We start from the raw sequence: 19,001 nt of genomic DNA, 5'->3' as shown, positions 1-19,001 counted from the left end.
ATGCAGACTTGGGATTCAAGTAGATAGTTTTACTTCCTGTGTGATATCTTCTGAGAATCTTCTCCTTTCATTTATTCGATTACTCTCTCGTTTACATTCTCATTGTCTCTGAGCAAGACTGTAGAGACACTGTCAGCCTCAGCTCTCTGTCTCTAATATTTCCAAGGGCAGCAGCTCTGTATTGACCATCTTGGTCACTATTTTTATTTGTACTACTCCTGTATCTAAATGCCTTCATCACTGTTCCTAGCCTCTTTGAAAAACTCATCCCAGCAAAAGCCCATCATTTACACTCCATTCTAGAGTACAAATTTGTTGTAGCAAAAACTTACAAATAAAATTGATTTATGTGGTGTTGCCCACATGCAAATGCTTATTCCAAACTGTGGCTTTGAGCATATTTGCATAGTTGTTTTAGCTTTTGGTGTTGCTATAATGTTTTGTTCCATTGTGTTTCACTCACTGAAGAATAATACACATGATCTTTCTTAGGGCTGATTTTTCCTACCTAAAGTGTATGTTGAAATTCAATTTCATGTTAAACTTTTGGAGTTAACTTTAAGTAAATCTAAAACTGACTTGCGGTGATGGGTGAGATGGGCATCCGGAAGTAGAAGAACATTGAAAATTTATCAACACAATTAATGTATACCTTTAAGGGCCTAGAATACTAATATAAAGAGGTGTACACAGGTTGGTTAATATGATTAATTTTTTTATTTCTAAATAGAAAAGAGATGAGCTCTATAACTTTTGATTTTTAACTTTGTTCTATTTCATTATTTTCTTAAAGACAGCTGTTCTGGAAGAGGATAGTAATATAAATGTGAAAAAGTAGCACTATTAATCAGATTATTATATGGCTAGAATTTCAAATTTCTGTGCATTAATGACAGGAATTAGTAATTCTCTTTTCCTTTCAATTATTTATTCAGAATTACCATTTTGTTTTGTATCTATCAGTCTTTATATTTGTTTTAATTATTTTTATAAGCTTATATCCTGTATTTTATGTTTTCTGTATATGATACTGATCTTAATTTTGTTTCAACACATAACAGTAACTTATGCTTTCTTATCTAATGTTTCTTCTCCCTTTTTCCATATAAATTTATTGACTAAGTTTATTTTTAATTATAATTATTATTTCAAACATAAAACTTTATTAGGTTGGTGCAAAAGTAATAGCAGCTTTTGCCATTACTTTTTAAAAATGGCAAGAAACGCTATTACTTTTGCACCAACCTAATGCTATAATGGAGAATAGTCATTTTTAAAAGTAGCTCAGTGTTTCCATATTTCAATCTTTATTTCTCAGGTGAAAGAGTATTAACATTGGAAGCCACTTTTATGTAAGCCTAATTCCTGCTTATAGGAGTGAAGTAATATTCTACCAACATTTACATTTTCTTGTACCCTTCCAACCCCATTTCCTTCTAAAAACACGAAGATTTCAGTATGTCAATCCTGTTTAAGTCTCTAGGTTAAGATTGCCAAGCACAGTTGGTTTCTTCTCTTTAATATATCTTTCTTCATTAGACTGCAGTCACCAGCTCATTTAATTAACAGGAGTAAGAGACAAAATGCAAATATTTTTAGACCTCTGTAGAAAGACAGAAAAACTTGACACCTTGTCAAATCAACATTAGATTTTTATGTATAGGATCACCTACTTTTTAAATCTGTGTAGTTACAATAATATCTTTTGAGTTATTGGAATTAGATTTCCCTGACGAAGAAAAGCTTGAAAATTGAATTATGATATGAACATTTTGTATGGTTGAATATCATGAGGCTGAGTGAGTATTAAATAGTTTACAGAGGAAAATGTCTGGTGTTCACTCCATTAATATGGATAAAAATGGAGGAAAATGAAGCATCTGATGTTGCATCAGTATGCAATATCATTAACACCATTTATTAACACCATTTATTCATTAAATATGCTATATATCATACATCAGTTAGGTATTTATATGTCCATTTTTTCATGTCAGAAACAACTTGTGCCACTTAACGAGAACTTTTCATGGTTCTGTGTTTCATCCTTGATGCCTACATTATTACTTGGTTCTGAACAGCCCTGAATAGCTAACCAATCAAGGTTAATTGAGAAAAAAAGATGTCATTGGCTTTAGCCTTATCATGATTTGATGCTTTAGTCACCTGTGGTTAAGTAACTTAGACACTAACAGCTTGGTCATGATAGAGTGGACATTACTTGTTTCATAAAATCACTTCCATAGGTAACTTTATAATATTATAATAGATGTATGAAATATATTCCTGAAAAAAAAGAAATGCCCTTTCCATTACATGCATTTGGCATTGATATGTGCTTTATAAAGGTCGTTTAAGATTTGGCAGTCCTCTGACATCTCACAATCACTTTCACAATGTTTAGTACAATAGTAAAATATTCATTCTTCTAAAAATCATTCTTGGACTGACTGAATAATTCTTTGTCATTTCTTAAATGTGCATGGTAATTCTGAAGAGTTCTATTGTTCTTCTTCAAACTTTCTGAATTAATTCAATAAGAAGAAATTATATTTCCTTTAGTCATTTTTAAATTAAATTTCTGGCTTCTTGAAGTGGAAGATGGAGGTGGAATGGAGTGGAGGTGCGGTGAGGGGGAAAATACATTTAATTCAAGTATTAAGAAGTCACGTTTTGTGGCAAGTGGTCACCTGCAGATCTTTTATTAACACCATTTATTTATTTATTTATTTGGTTACTCATTCATCAGTCATACTACACACCAGTCATATATTTTGGCTGTCTATTTTCAGCACCTATTTGAGATTAAAAAGGTAAATAAGACGTGGTCCTTGAGCTAAAGGAATTCACAGTCAAAAGGACTACCTCCTACCTAGATTAAATTGCATGCGTTATGCTTTCTAGGAAATTAATGAAAACTTTTTACTTCTTCCTACAATTATTAGCAATCAAATTTTGAAAGCATGAAACTTATGCAGAGCAAGGAATCTTTCAAAATCAAAACTGAAAAGGATGAATTATAGAATCTGGAATGAGTTTTTTAAAATGTAGATGGAGCTTATTTAGAAAACAGAGACATTTTCATTAGCTTTGTTAACCAATCTATTCAATGAATAGAATCAAATGAGAACCCTTAGATTTTTAATGTAGCCTTTAGTTCCAGAGAAATTTTGTATTTATGACTTGCTTTATATAAAAAAGTTTTAAACATAACCAAAAGGCATTTATACTTAAAATATTACCAATCCCGTATATAATCTATTATTTAATGTCTTCAATTTTTTCACTTGCTCTCACAATTTTATTTCTTTTCTTCTGCAGTTTATTTTTTTTTAGTTAAGTTCCAAAATACGGCCCATGCTTTGCATCTCTTGGATATTCTCTGAAGTCTTTTTAATTTATATGCTTCCTCTTCCTTTTTTTTTTTATCCTTGCAAATTATTTGCCAAATAAATAGGCTCATTTGATCTGCAGAGTTTTCTTATATTCTGTACTTTGCTGACTGCATCTTGTAAAGTCATTAATATGTGGTGTTTTTGTGTGTTTTCTGAAAATTTCTAGCAAGATATAGATGCTTGCTCAGATTCAGCTCCCAAGTTTGTGATAAGAATCCTCCTCCATAGGTGGTCATGTGTCTTCTATTGGGAAGTATCTAGTGTTTGGTTGTTTCTCTTTTTGTGACATTAGGAGCAATTAATAATCATTGTCTAGTTGCATTATTTTATTAGAGTTCAACAAAATGGTGATGTTTTAATTCAATCATCACTTTTCTCTTAATTAACTGGACTATTTTTATAAAGACAATTCCCCCAAAGTATTAATTTACTCTAGGTATAACTCGTAAAAGAAAGGCAGTTAAATAATTATTTTTCCTTTATTAATCAGTTAGCAGAAGAGAGAATTGGCTCTAATCCATCTTCCAAATGTGATAAACAGCTATTTTCACCTAAATATCATTAGAAACTCGAGGACTTTAGCATACTTGATATATTTGAATTTATTGCAGTTTTTATTAAATTGATGCTAAATTTGGCAGTGGAACATCATTTGTTTCCTTCTACAAAATCCCAGTAGTCTCTGATAGTTTCTTTGCTTTCTGGTAAAGCAAGATTTTCTAGACATTTTTGTGCATTTCCTGTCTGAGACCTCGACCAGTTCTTTTCCTGAAAATCTCTGATTTCTTGTATAGTGCAAAATGATTATAAAAGACCATGGTCTGAATACTAGTACAATTTTTAAGCTTAGGCCATTTACTATGAGCATACTGGCAAACATTAATACTTCTGTTTCTTCTTCTACTGCTAGAATATGCTTCTCTGTGTGCTTTACTATTGACTTGGGAGTCAACGGATGGAGTAACTGAAGATGACACTTGTCACTTTCAAGAGAGAGCACTTAAGAACGAGCGTAGAATTTTCCTTGGGCTATTCCAGTGCAGGGAATAGAAACTGTTCAAAATCATAACAAGATGATGAATCTTTCATCAGCTTGAGTGATTACAGAGCTCACAGCCACTCCCATTGATCCACATTCATTATACTGCACACATGAGAGTTAACCCTTTGTCTTTGAAGCCTCTGAAAAATTTGTGTAATATACTACCAAAACATAATTCTGACAGGTGTAACATTTTGTTTTCACACAAAAATGAATGCTATTTCAACTTTCTGCCTTACCTTCAATCCACGGACTAAAATTGGTGAATACAGCTAAACTTCCATACCTCACTAAAGGCAGTTCATTCTCTTTTACAACTTTCAGGTTATTTATACTTCTTTTGACATACGGTTTTCTAAATTGTAATATAATGACTGTAAGTGCTGACCACCTTGTAAACATACCTCTGGATTGTTTTCAGTAAGTCCTGATTTGAATTGCTTTGTCCTGGTGCTAGTCTGTGAGACATATTAGAGTCACTGATTCTGTTTAAGTGCAAATTTATATATTCTGTCATGTACATATTCTGTAAAGTACATTGTGTTGATGATTTCACTGAATAATTCCATTTTTTTGGACTACAGAGATATAATAAATGTTATGTCATAGAATATTTTCAATGTAGGTCACTATAGCAATAAACTTACTTTGTTTTGGAAAATATTTTGGTGAAGCATAAGAATTTCAGGCTCAAGGATATCTACTACTCCTGCTATATGACTGCATATAATAAAGCCCTCTTCTCTGTGGCAGAATCAACATATAAGATAATGCTGGCACAGGCCACGTACTTAATGGATATTTATTACATGAAAGAATAATTGTGGCTGCTTTAGCTGATCTTATTTGATCTCTTAGTTGATTTCTTTTGTCAGGAAAAATAGATTCATAATGTTAATATTTTATACACATTTACTTGAAAATTTCTGTTAGAGTCAGAATAAGTGCAAAAAACTGTGCTTGATTTATACTTTTTTTTGAAAGTATAGTAGGGTGCTATTGGTGTTCCACCTAGATCCCCTTCACAGGCTAGTATGCACATCCCCCCACTGCTAGAAGTGTTGGCTGCATATCCCTCAAACCCCTTTCCCACATGGGAAGTGCTTGGTAAATAGTTACACTCCAATGCCACCACCATGCAAATGACTGCCCATAGTAAATGACTTACTGATACGGGGTACAAAGGCCAACCCCCTTGCCTCAAGGTGGGCCAACTCTGTGGTGTGATTTTTCTCCAGAACACCCTGTGAATCAGGCCAAGGTTAAACTTCACCTGAGACCTCATCCTTGCTCAGCTCTTTCTCTTCCTTATATTGTTTCTCTCACTCCCTTATGTTTTTTTTTTTTTCCTTTTCATGACGAGCAATCCATCAATACAACATATGTATCCAAAAATTCCTGTTTTAGGCACCATTTCTAGAACATCTGATCTAAAACAGCTGGTTCAAGGAGTGGCCTTAACAAGCAGTCTCAAAGGATAGATTTTGGAGTTGAATTTATCACTGGCTACATGACAGTGAGTACCACATTGCTGAAGGTAGGTGGAGAATCTGTGAATCACAGTTCCCTGGAATCCTGCAGCAATTAAATTGTTAAGATTTTTCGTTCACAATGAACTGAGTGTATACGTCTGTTCTCACACTGCTAATAAAGACATACCCAATACTGGGTAATTTATAAAAGAAAGAGATTTAATTGACTCACAGTTCCACGTGGCTGGGGAGGCCTTACAATCATGATGGAAGGTGAATAAGGAGCAAAGTCACGTCTTATATGGTGGCAGGCAAGAGAGCTTATGTAGGGGAACTCTCATGTATGAAACCATCAGATCTTGTGGGACTCATTTACTACCACAATAATAGTATGGGGGAAAGTGCCCCCATGATTCAACGTCTCCACATGGCCCTGCCCTTGACACATGGGGATTATTACAATTCAAGGTGAGATTTCAGTGGGGACACAACCAAACCATAACATTCCACCCCTGGCCCCTCCCAAATGTCATGTCCTCACATTTCAAAACCAATCACACTTTCCCACCTGTCCTCCAAAGTCTTAACTCCTTTCAGTATTAGCTGAAAAGTCCACGACCAAAGTCTCATCTGAGACAAGGTAAGTCCCTTCCTCCTATGAGCCTGTAAAATCAAAAGCAAGTTGGTTACTTTCTAGACACAATGAGGGTACAGGCATTGGGTAAATACACCTGTTCCAAATGGGAGAGATTGGCCAAAACAGAGGGTCTACAGGCCCCATGCAAGTCCAAAATCCAACAGGGAAGTCAAATCTTAAAGCTCCAAAATGACCCCCTTTGACCCCATGTCTCACATCCAGGTCATGCTAATACAAGAGGTAGGCTTCCAAGGCCTTGGGCAGCTCTGCCTCTGTGGCTTTGGAGGATACAGACCTTTTCCTGGCTAGTTTCATGGGCTGGCATCAAGTGTTTGTGGGTTTTTCCGGGCTCAAGGTACAAGCTGTTGGTGGATCTACCATTCTGGGATCTGGAGGATGGTGGCCTTCTTCTCACAATTCCACTAGGCGGTGCCCCAGTGGGGACTCTGTGTTGGGGCTCCAACCCCACATTTCCCTTCTACACTGCCTTAGCAGAGGTTCTGCAAGAGGGTTCTGCCCTTGCAGCAAACTTCTGCCTGGATATCCAGGAGTTTCCATATGTCTTCTGAAATCTAGGCAGAGGATCCCAAATCTCAGTTCTTGACTTCTGGGCACCCACAGGCTCTTGCATCCTCTGAAGCAATGTCCTGAACTCTATGTTGGCCCATTTTAGACACTGCTGGAGCTAAAGCATCTGGGATACAGAGCACCATGTCCTGAGGCTGCATAGAGCAGGAGGGCCTTGGGCCTGGTACCAGAAACCATTTTTCACCCCTAGGCCTCCAGGCATTTGATGCGAGAGGCTGCTGCAAAGATCTCTGACATGCCCTGGAGACATTTTCCCCATTGTCTTGGCGATTAACATTTGGCTCCTCAATACTTACACAAATCTTTGCAGCAAGCTTGAATTTCTGTCCAGAAAATTGGATTATTTTTCTACCTCATGGTCAGGCTGCAAATTTTCCAAACTTTTACACTCTGCTTCTTCTCGAAAGCTTTGCCGCTTAGAAATTTATTCCCCCAATACCCTAAATCACCTCTCTCAAGTTCAAAGTTCCACAGATCTCTAGGGCAGGGGCAAAATGCTGCCAGTCCTTTTGCATAGCAACAGTGTCCTTTACTCCAGTTCCCAGCAAGTTTCTCATCTCCATCTGAGTCTACTTCAGCCTGGATTTCATTTTACATATCACTATCAGCATTTTGATCAAAGCCATTCAACAAGTCTCTAGGAAGTTCCAAACTTTCCCACATCTTCCTGTCTTCTGAACTCTCCAAGTATCTAGAAAGTTCCAAAATTTTCCATTTTTTTTTCTGAGCCCTTCGAACTGTTCCAACCTCTGTCACCCATTTTCAAAGTCACTTTCACATTTTTGGGTATCTTTACAGCTGCACCCCACTCTACTGGTACCAATTTACTGTATTAGTCTCTTCTCATGCTGCTAATAAGGACATACCTGAGACTGGGTAATGTATAAAGGAAAGAGGTTTAAGTGACTCACAGTTCCACCTGGCTGGGGAGGCCTCACATTCATGGCAGAAGGTGAATGAGGAGCAAAGTCACATCTTACATGGATGTAGGCAAGAGAGCTTGTGCAGGGAAAGTCCTGTTTATAAAACCATCAGATCCTGTGAGACTTCTTCACTACCACGGGAAGAGTATGAGGGAAATTGCCCCCATGATTCAATTATCTCCACCTGGACCTGCCCTTGACATGTAGAGATTATTACAATTCAAGGTGAGATTTGGGTGGGGACACAGACAAACCATATCACTGAGATAAAATGCAGGGGGAAAAGAGGCACTGGCTTGGGCAATATGTGGTGTTTGAGAGACAGAGGGAAATGGTAACTAGAAGACTATGATATCGAGTGAGTATTGTTCATGATTTGAAAAGTGAAAATAACTGGCCCTAAGGAGATCAAACACAAATTCAGAAAGACATGTGAATGTCAGAGTTTCACTGGCAGTACTTTAAAAGCCCTCATCCCCTATTGCCTGAGAAATGACCAATTTAAAAACTAGGTTTATTGCCTAATTATAAGAGTAGAACTTAAGAGATAACTGAATAATCAGATTATCAAAATGCTGCCAAAGTAAAGCCTCTCATAAGGAATAAGTGGGGACTTGAAACTTGGGTGGGAAATGCTCTTAAAACTTTTGAATTTCTAGATTCTTTTAAACCCCCTGAACCTGAACAAGTGTCCCCCTCCTCTCTGTTGAAAGACATAACCCCTCCAGATCCCACTTGCTTGAAGACATCTAAGAGCTCTCAAATGTGTCAGTTGCCTTACAGGACAATGCTTGCTGTCTTAGTCCATTTGGGTTAATGTAACAAGATACTATAGACTGGGTGATTTATAAACAGCATACATTATTTTCTACTGGTCTGGAGGATGTGAAGTCCAAGATCAAGGTGCCTGCAGATTAGGTGTCTTGTAAGGGTCTTCTCCTCCATAAACAACCAACTTCTCACTCTGCAGTCACATGCAGAAGAGCTGAGGGGTCTCTTGTAGTCCTTAGGAACACTATTCCAACCCATTTATTATGTGATATGAAAGGTCATTTACTGTAATTGGGATCCAGAGAATGATATTTCTTGACAGCTATTATAAGCAATCTTGCCCATAGAGCCTTGTCATCCTATAGAGCTCGTGATACTAGAAGTATCAGTGGTTTAAAACAAAACAAAAAGATACCATGTGCAGTCTGAAAAATATCTAAAGGAGCCATGCAATGAAAATTCCTAGTGTCCTGCAGCAAGGTTATACCATCTGTAGCAGGGAACTATGCACTAAAAAAGGAGCTTCTGGTATATACCGAGCTCTGCTCCAGACAGAACATGCAACTGTAGAACAATAAGTGGCCCTGTCTCTAAAACTGACCAACATGAGTTGGATATGCTCAGAGCCCTTAAGTTATGAGTTTGGGTGCCTAATGGGAGGAAAGATGATTTTCTTTTTTTTTTCTTTTTTTTTATTATTATAATTTAGGTTTTAGGGTACATGTGCACAATGTGCAGGTTTGTTACAAATGTATCCATGTGCCGTGTTGGTTTCCTGCACCCATTAACTCATCATTTAGCATTAGGTATATCTCCTAATGCTGTCCCTCCTCCCTTCCCCCACCCCACAACAGTCCCCGGAGTGTGATGTTCCCAATCCTGTGTCCATGACTTCTCATTGTTCAATTCCCACCTATGACTGAGAACATGCTGTGTTTGGTTTTTTGTCCTTGCGATAGTTTACTGAGAATGATGTTTTCCAGTTTCATCCATGTCCCTACAAAGGACATGAACTCATCAATTTTTATGGCTGCATAGTTTTCCATGGTGTATATGTGCCACATTTTCTTAATCCAGTCTATCGTTGTTGGACATTTGGGTTGGTTCCAAGTCTTTGCTATTGTGAATAGTGCCACAATAAACATACGTGTGCATGTGTCTTTATAGCAGCATGATTTATAGTCCTTTGGGTATATACCCAGTAATGGGATGGCTGGGTCATATGGTATTTCTAGTTCTAGATCCCTGAGGAATCGCCACACTGACTTCCACAATGGTTGAACTAGTTTACAGTCCCATCAACAGTGTAAAAGTGTTCCTATTTCTCAACATCCTCTCCAGCACCTGTTTTTTCCTGACTTTTTAATGATGGCCATTCTAACTGGTGTGAGATGGTATCTCATTGTGGTTTGATTTGCATTTCTCTGATGGCCAGTGGTGATGAGCATTTTTTCATGTGATTTTGGCTGCATAAATGTCTTCTTTTGAGAAGTGTCTGTCCATGTCCTTCGCCCACTTTTTCATGGGGTTGTTTGTTTTTTTCTTGTAAATTTGTTGGAGTTCATTGTAGATTCTGGATATTAGCCCTTTGTCAGATGAGTAGGCTGCAAAAATATTCTCCCATTCTGTAGGTTGCCTGTTCACTCTGATGGTAGTTTCTTTTGCTGTGCAGAAGCTCTTTAGTTTAATTAGATCCCATTTGTCAATTTGGCTTTTGTTGCCATTGCTTTTGGTGTTTTGGACATGAAGTCCTTGCCCACGCCTATGTCCTGAATAGTATTGCCTAGGTTTTCTTGTAGGGTTTTAATGGTTTTAGGTCTAACATGTAAGTCTTTAATCCATCTTGAATTAATTTTTGTATAAGGTGTAAGGAAGGGATCCAGTTTCAGCTTTCTACATATGGCTAGCCAGTTTTCCCAGCACCATTTATTAAATAGGGAATCCTTTCCCCATTTCTTGTTTTTGTCAGGTTTGCAAAGATCAGATAGTTGTAGATATGTGGCATTATTTCTGAGGGCTCTGTTCTGTTCCATTGATCTATGTCTCTGTTGTGGTACCAGTACCATGCTGTTTTGGTTACTGTAGCCTTGTAGTATAGTTTGAAGTCAGGTAGCATGATGCCTCCAGCTTTGTTCTTTTGGCTTAGGATTGACTTGGCGATGTGGGCTCTTTTTTGGTTCCATATGAACTTTAAAGTAGTTTTTTCCAATTCTGTGAAGAAAGTCATTGGTAGCTTGATGGGGATGCCATTGAATCTATAAATTACCTTGGGCAGTATGGCCATTTTCACGATATTGATTCTTCCAACCCATGAGCATGGAATGTTCTTCCATTTGTTTGTATCCTCTTTGATTTCATTGAGCATTGGTTTGTAGTTCTCCTTGAAGAGGTCCTTCACATCCCCTGTAAGTTGGATTCCTAGGTATTTTATTCTCTTTGAAGCAATTGTGAATGGGAGTTCACTCATGATTTGGCTCTCTGTTTGTCTGTGATTTGTGTACAAGAATGCTTGTGATTTTTGTACATTGATTTTGTATCCTGAAACTTTGCTGAAGTTGCTAATCAGCTTAAGGAGATTTTGGGCTGAGACAATGGGGTTTTCTAGGTATACAATCATATCATCTGCAAACAGGGACAATTTGACTTCCTCTTTTCCTAATTGAATACCCTTTATTTCCTTCTCCTGCCTGATTGCCCTGGCCAGAACTTCCAGCACTATGTTGAATAGGAGTGGTGAGAGAGGGCATCCCTGTCTTGTGCCAGTTTTCAGAGGGAATGCTTCCAGTTTTTGCCCATTCAGTATGATATGGGCTGTGGGTTTGTCATAGATAGCTCTTATTATTTTGAGATACGTCCCATCAATACCTAATTTACTGAGAGTTTTTAGCATGAAGGGTTGTTGAATTTTGTCAAAGGCCTTTTCTGCATCTATTGAGATAATCATGTGGTTTTTGTCTTTGGTTCTGTTTATATGCTGGATTACATTTATTGATTTGCGTATGTTGAACCAGCCTTGCATCCCAGGGATGAAGCCCACTTGATCATGGTGTATAAGCTTTTTGATGTGCTGCTGGATTCGGTTTGGCAGTATTTTATTGAGGAATTTTGCATCAATGTTCATCAAGGATATTGGTCTGAAATTCTCTTTTTTGGTTATGTCTCTGCCAGGCTTTGGTATCAGGACGATGCTGTCCTCATAAAATGTGTTAGGGAGGACTCCCTCTTTTTCTATTGATTGGAATAGTTTCAGAAGGAATGGTACCAGTTCCTCCTTGTACCTCCAGTAGAATTCGGCTGTGAATCCATCAGGTCCTGGACTCTTTTTGGTTGGTAGGTTATTGATTATTGCCACAATTTCAGAGCCTGTTATTGGTCTATTCAGAGATTCAACTTCTTCCTGGTTTAGTCTTGGGAGGGTGTATTTGTTGAGGAATTTATCCATTTCTTCTAGATTTTCTAGTATATTTGCATAGAGGTGTTTGTAGTATTCTCTGATGGTAGATTGTAGTTCTGTGGGATCAGTGGTGATATCCCCTTTTTCATTTTTTATTTCATCTATTTGATTCTTCTCTCTTTTCTTCATTAGTCTTGCTAGCAGTCTATCAATCTTGTTGATCTTTTCAAAAAACCATCTCCTAGATTAATTAATTTTTTGAAGGGTTTTTTGTGTCTCTGTCTCCTTCAGTTCTGCTCTGATTTTAGTTATTTCTAGCCTTCTGCTAGCTTTTGAATGTGTTTGCTCTTGCTTTTCTAGTTCTTTTAATTGTGATGTTAGGGTGTCAACTTTGGATCTTTCCTGCTTTCTCTTGTGGGCATTTAGTGCTATAAATTTCCCTCTACACACTGCTTTGAATGTGTCCCAGAGATTCTGGTATGTTGTGTCTTTGTTCTCATTGGTTTCAAAGAACATCTTCATTTCTGCCTTCATTTCATTATGTACCCAATAGTCATTCAGGAGCAGGTTGTTCAGTTTCCATGTAGTTGAGTGGTTTTGAGTGAGTTTCTTAATCCTGAGTTCTAGTTTGATTGCACTGTGTTCTTAGAGAGAGTTTGTTATAATTTCTGTTCTTTTACATTTGCTGAGGAGAGCTTTACTTCCAACTATGTGGTCAGTTTTGGAATAGGTGTGGTGTGGTGCTGAAAAAAATGTATATTCTGTTGATTTGGGGTGGAGAGTTCTGTAGATGTCTATTAGGTCCACTTTGTGCAGAGCTGAGTTCAATTCCTGGATATCCTTGTTAACTTTCTGTCTCGTTGATCTGTCTAATGTTGACAGTGGGGTGTTAAAATCTCCCATTATTATTGTGTGGGAGTTTAAGTCCCTTTGTAGGTCACTCAGGACTTGCTTTATGAATCTGGGTGTTCCTGTGTTGGGTACATATATATTTAGGATAGTTAGCTCTTCTTGTTGAATTGATCCCTTTACCATTATGTAATGGCCTTCTTTGTCTCTTTTGATCTTTGTTGGTTTAAAGTCTATTTTATCAGAGACTAGGATTGCAACCCCTGCCTTTTTTTGTTTTCCATTTGCTTGATAGATCTTCCTCCATCCCTTTATTTTGAGTCTATGTGTGTCTCTACACGTGAGATGGGTTTCCAGAATACAGCACACTGATGGGTCTTGACTCCTTATCCAGTTTGCCAGTCTGTGTCTTTTAATTGGAGCATTTAGCCCATTTACATTTAAAGTTAATATTGTTATGTGTCAATTTGATCCTATCATTATGATGTTAGTTGGTTATTTTGCTCATTGGTTGATGCAGTTTCTTCCTAGCCTCGGCGGTCTTTACAATTTGGCATGTTTTTGCAGGGGCTGGTACTGGTTGTTTCTTTCCATGTTTAGTGCTTCCTTCAGGAGCTCTTTTAGGGCAGGCCTGGTGGTGACAAAATCACTGAGCATTTGCTTGTCTGTAAAGTATTTTATTTCTCCTTCACTTATGAAGCTTAGTTTGGCTGGATATGAAATTCTGGGTTGAAAATTCTTTTCTTTAAGAATGTTGAATATCGGCCCCCACTCTCTTCTGGCTTGTAGAGTTTCTGCTGAGAAATCAGATGTTAGTCTGATGGGCTTCCCTTTTTGGGTAACCTGACCTTTCTCTCTGGCCGCCCTTAACATTTTTTCCTTCATTTCAACTTTGGTGAATCTGACAATTATGTGTCTTGGAGTTGCTCTTCTCGAGGAGTATCTTTGTGGCGTTCTCTGTATTTCCTGAATCTGAATGTTGGCCTGCCTTGCTAGATTTGGGAAGTTCTCCTGGATAATATCTTGCAGAGTGTTTTCCAACTTGGCTCCATTCTCCCCGTCATTTTCAGGTACACCAATCAGACGTAGGTTTGGTCTTTTCACATCGTCCCAAATTTCTTAGAGGCTTTGTTCATTTCTTTTTATTCTTTTTTCTCTAAACTTCCCTTCTTGCTTCATTTCATTCATTTCATCTTCCATCACTGATACCCTTTCTTCCAGTTGATCGCATCGGCTACCGAGGCTTCTGCAATCTTCCTGTAGTTCTCGGTACTTGGCTTTCAGCTCCATCAGCTCCTTTAAGCCCTTCTCTCCATTGATTATTCTAGTTATCCATTCTTCTAATTTTTTTTCAAAGTTTTTAACTGCTTTGCTATTTTTTTGAATTTCCTCTGGTAGCTCGGAGTAGTTTGATCGTCTGAAGCCTTCTTCTCTCAACTCGTCAAAGTCATTCTCTGTCCAGCTTTGTTCCATTGGTGGTGAAGAACTGCATTCCTTTGGAGGAGGAGAAGTGCTCTGCTTTTTAGAGTTTCCAGTTTTTCTGCTCTGTTTTTTCCCCATCTTTGTGGTTTTATCTACTTTTCGTCTTTGATGATGGTGATGTACAGATTGGTTTTTGGTGTGGATGTCCTTTCTATTTGTTAGTTTTCCTTCTACCAGACAGGACCCTCAGCTGCATGTCGGTTGGAGTTTGCTAGAGGTCCACTCCAGACCCTGTTTGGCTGGGTGTCAGCAGCGGTGGGTGCAGAAGAGCGGATTTTCTTGAGACCACAAATTCAGCTGTCTGATAGTTCCTCTGGTAGTTTTTTCTCAGAGGAATACCTGGCTGAGTGAGGTGTCAGTCTGTCCCTACTGGGGGGTGCCTCCCAGTTAGGCTGCTCAGGGGTCAGGGACCCACTTTAGGAGGCAGTCTGTCTGTTGTCAGATCTCCTGCTGTGTGCTGGGAGAACCACTACTCTCTTCAAAGCTGTCAATCAGACAGGAACATTTAAGTCTGCAGAGGTTCCTGCTGAATTTTTGTTTGTCTGTGCCCTGTCCCTAGAGGTGGAGCCTACAGAGGCAGGCAGGCCTCCTTGAGCTGTGGTGGGCTCCACCCAGTTCGAGCTTCTTGGCTGCTTTGTTTACCTAAGCAAGCCTGGGCAATGGCGGGCGCCCCTCCCCCAGCCTCGCTGCTGCCCTGCAGTTTGATCTCAGACTGCTGTGCTAGCAATCAGTGAGACTCCGTGGGCATAGGACCTTCCAAGCCAGGTGTGGGACACAGTCTCCTGGTGTGCCATTTTCCAGGCCCGTTGGAAAAGTGCAGTATTAGGGTGGGACTGACGCGATTTTCCAGGTGCCGTCTGTTACCCCTTTCTTTGACTAGGAAAGGGAACTCCCTGACCCCTTGCGCTTCCCGAGTGAGGCAATGCCTTGCCCTGCTTCGGCTCGTGCACAGTGCACGGCACTGACTGTCCTGCACCCACTGTTTGGCACTCCCTAGTGAGATGAACCTGGTACCTCAATCAGAAATGCAGAAATCACCCGTCATCTGTGTCGCTCAGGCTGGGAGCTGTAGACCGGAGCTGTTCCTATTCGGCCATCTTCAGGAATGTTTTAATCTACCCTGCTTTGCATGTTAGGGAGAACAAAAAGGAATTCTTATATGTATATGATATTTGAAGTTCTAGTGAGAGAAGTAGACTTTTTTGAAAGTGTGATGTTGTAGAATGAATGGAGGACATTGTTGGAAATAATTTATGGAAAGAAAAAGTAGCAATAGTTCTAAACTCAATATGATATTAAACTCCATTCTTACTCTATAACACCTCCAAAACAGTAAGGATAATTTTGCAATGGTCTTCAACTGATTTTCAGTTTTTTTTATCCAAAGGAGTATAGACTAGGCAGTGAGCATCTCTCAATCCACAGAAGATAACAAATGATATGAATTCCTCTGAGAAGACTTTGGTACCAAAAAGAATATTCAAGATTAGTTTGCTTCCCTTTCCTACTGGGGAGGATCCAGTAAGTAAGAATAGGAACGTATATTAAAAAATAAAAAGACTGAGTCATGGCCGGGTGCAGTGGCTCACGCCTGTAATCCCAGCACTTTCGGAGGCCAAGGCAGGCGGATCACGATGTCAGGACATCGAGACCATCCTGGCTAACACGATGAAACCCTGTCTTTACTAAAAATACAAAAAATTAGCCAGGTGAGGTGGCGGGCGCCTGTACTCCCAGCTACTCGGGAGGCTGAGGCAGGAGAATGGCATGAACCCCGGGGGGCGGAGCCTGCGGTGAGCCGAAATCACGCCACTGCTCTCCAGCCTGGGCAACAGCGAGACTCCGTCTCAAAAAAAAAAGACTGAGTCGTAATAATAGTTTTCCCCAAGCCACAACATCAGTAACTATCTTTGCCCCTTCAGCATGTGTTCTGAAGGTAGAGGGATTGAAGTACTCTAGGTGGGCTCCAGACTTAAATGAACAAATGATATGCATGTCATCTCTATCTGACACTCTGCAAAACTAATGATTCCATGATCCTACGAGCCATTTGCCTTTACAGTCTCATGGTGATCACTAAAAGGGACCAACTGTTTTCTTTTTTTTTTTTTTTTTTGAGACAGAGTCTCACTCAGTCACCCAGGCTGGAGTGCAGTGGCTCGATCTCGCTCACTGCAAGCTCTGCCTCCTGGGTTCACGCCATTCTCCTGCCTCAGCCTCCTGAGTAGCTGGGACTACAGGCACCCATCCCCACTCCCAGCTAATTTTTTGTATTTTTTTAGTGGAGACGGGTTTCACCATGTTAGCCAGGACCAACTCTTTATTTAACACTTTGAGAGTGAATATTGGAAGTTTTTGTATATACAGTTTTATTTTGGGTTGCCTGAGACACATCTCAGTGCTTCTAATGAAGACAAGAACTTGAATGAATGTACCATGAAAACTGAGGACTATTGAACAACAGATGTGAAATTGCAAAGTGTATTAATTTGCATTGTGTGACGATCACACAAATGTGTTTCTTGTTTCTATTCAGTCCATTAAGATCTGTTTAGTTAATTTATTCTCTTTGTTTAAAAGGGAAAAAAGCAAATGAATGTGGTAAATAAACCATTAAAACCAAAAATGAAAAAATGCCTTCAATTGTTATCTATTTAATTTGGTAATTAGATCACATAGTTAACTTAAATGTTTAAAAAAGAAGCAATGACTAAAAACATGCACTGATCTCCAATAAAGTAGCCCCTTTATTGTTTGTTTGTTTTCAAAAAAACAAACAGGTTTGAATTTAATTCACTCAACCACTAAGGTAGAAAACAACGGAAACATAGAAGAGCACATAACACTATAATTAATCACAATACTTTCTAGAATATGTAATTCCTATTCCTTCATAGCTAATTATACATTATTCAATGAATCCATTTTAAATTATGTTTCCAGGTAAAAATACATATTGCATGGTATGTTAAAATTATGTATTTCGAATAGAATGAAATCTTTTATAAGTTTATATCAGAAGTCATCACACTATGCTTCTGAGGGCTAGACACATCTTTTTTTTGTAAATAAAGTTTTATTGGAACATTGCCATGCTCATTTGTTCTATACTGTCTAATTGCTGCTTTCATGCTACAGCAGCATGGTTGATTAGTTGCAACCAAGACCTTATGGCCTGCAAAGCCTAAGGTATTTACCATCTTTCTCTTGATAGAAAAAGTTTGTCAACCCCTAATCCAATACATAAGGTAATAGAGAATATATTTTATTAGCTACATTATATATTACTGCTTTTTATCTTAAACTGGCAAGGCAGTAGCTGTTTTAGAAATCTCTCTCTCTGTCTCCCTCTCCTTCTCTCCCCTGCTAATAGGTATAGAAGCATGCCATATTTCACTTAAAGCTTCAGCAGAAGGCAAAAAAGAAAAAAATGCTTTGTACCGATTGATTTATTATTTGCGTCAAAGCCTCTTGACAGATTCTGGAGAAGAGGATTCTAATAATAGCCAAGATTACCTGCTTTCTGGTGCTGAGACCTGTTTGCCAGTCTAACAGAGGTATCCAAAAGGATTTAGAAGGGGACTCTCTATGGTGATGTAGAGTCCTCAAGCTGCATGTCACCTTGAATCTACTCTCAGGGTAGCCTTCAAGTGACAATAACACAATTTGTTTCTATTCTTTAAAATGAATTAAAAACTTGACCCATGAAAATAATTTATTTGCATAATTTGAAATAATTATGTTTATATATTAATTTTATAATTATAAATATATAAGATCAATTTTCTAATATATAAACATAAATTATATAATCACTGATTATAAAAATAACTATTTTTATTTTTAAAAAGATGAACAAATAAAGTGTTTCTTCTAGGACTTTTAGACTATGGCCACATGTTAGAAATACAACCTGCAGAAACTTTGAGCAGGTTGTGTGTGTGCGTCTGTGTATGTTTTGGCACCAACCATAAAGTGGATCTTTTGCATGGGAATACAACAAAGAAATTTTTAATTGGGTGGTGTGAGCTGTGGGGGTTAAATAAACTTATCTGGCCAGAAAGGGTTGTTTAAGAGGGAATTCCAGGAAAAGTCACAACTGGGAAGGTCAACCGGTTCTGCGGGTGGGTCATTACATCCACGAATTCAGTCAGTATGTGTGAGGTCAGAATTCTGGGAGGTCTGTCCATGCAGGAAAAGGAAGCCAACAAGTAGGTTTGAACAGGCAGGATATTGGCCCTGGGTGGCACATGGGAAGGAAGAGTAAAATTATATATTCAGGCATTGGTTTCTCATCACATGGTTCAAGCCTCAGGGCAGGAATCCAGCCTGCAGAGGGCAGAGGGTAGTGGGCAGTGACAAGCTTTTGGTCTAAAGGGAATATAAGGACATTTGACCCGAACCATCAAGAACTTAAAGAATTATGGAAAATAGAGGAATGACCAAAG

General features: G+C 38.5%; 1 long non-coding RNA gene across 1 annotated transcript in view; it reads left to right on the top strand.

Moving 5' to 3' along the window:
- Window positions 1–18,267, top strand: part of LOC129482876 (uncharacterized) — a 31,412-nt gene extending 13,145 nt beyond the window's left edge. The window contains exons 2-4 of the long non-coding RNA XR_008657843.1: window positions 5,845–5,974; window positions 15,941–16,074; window positions 17,927–18,267. This is a non-coding gene — a long non-coding RNA (uncharacterized lncRNA). The remainder of the gene's footprint in view (window positions 1–5,844; window positions 5,975–15,940; window positions 16,075–17,926) is intronic.
- Window positions 18,268–19,001: the final 734 nt, after the last annotated feature.

The sequence above is a fragment of the Symphalangus syndactylus genome, chromosome 5, assembly GCF_028878055.3.
Source record: "Symphalangus syndactylus isolate Jambi chromosome 5, NHGRI_mSymSyn1-v2.1_pri, whole genome shotgun sequence".
Classification (NCBI taxonomy): domain Eukaryota; kingdom Metazoa; phylum Chordata; class Mammalia; order Primates; family Hylobatidae; genus Symphalangus; species Symphalangus syndactylus.
This window is presented reverse-complemented; position numbering and strand designations above follow the sequence as displayed.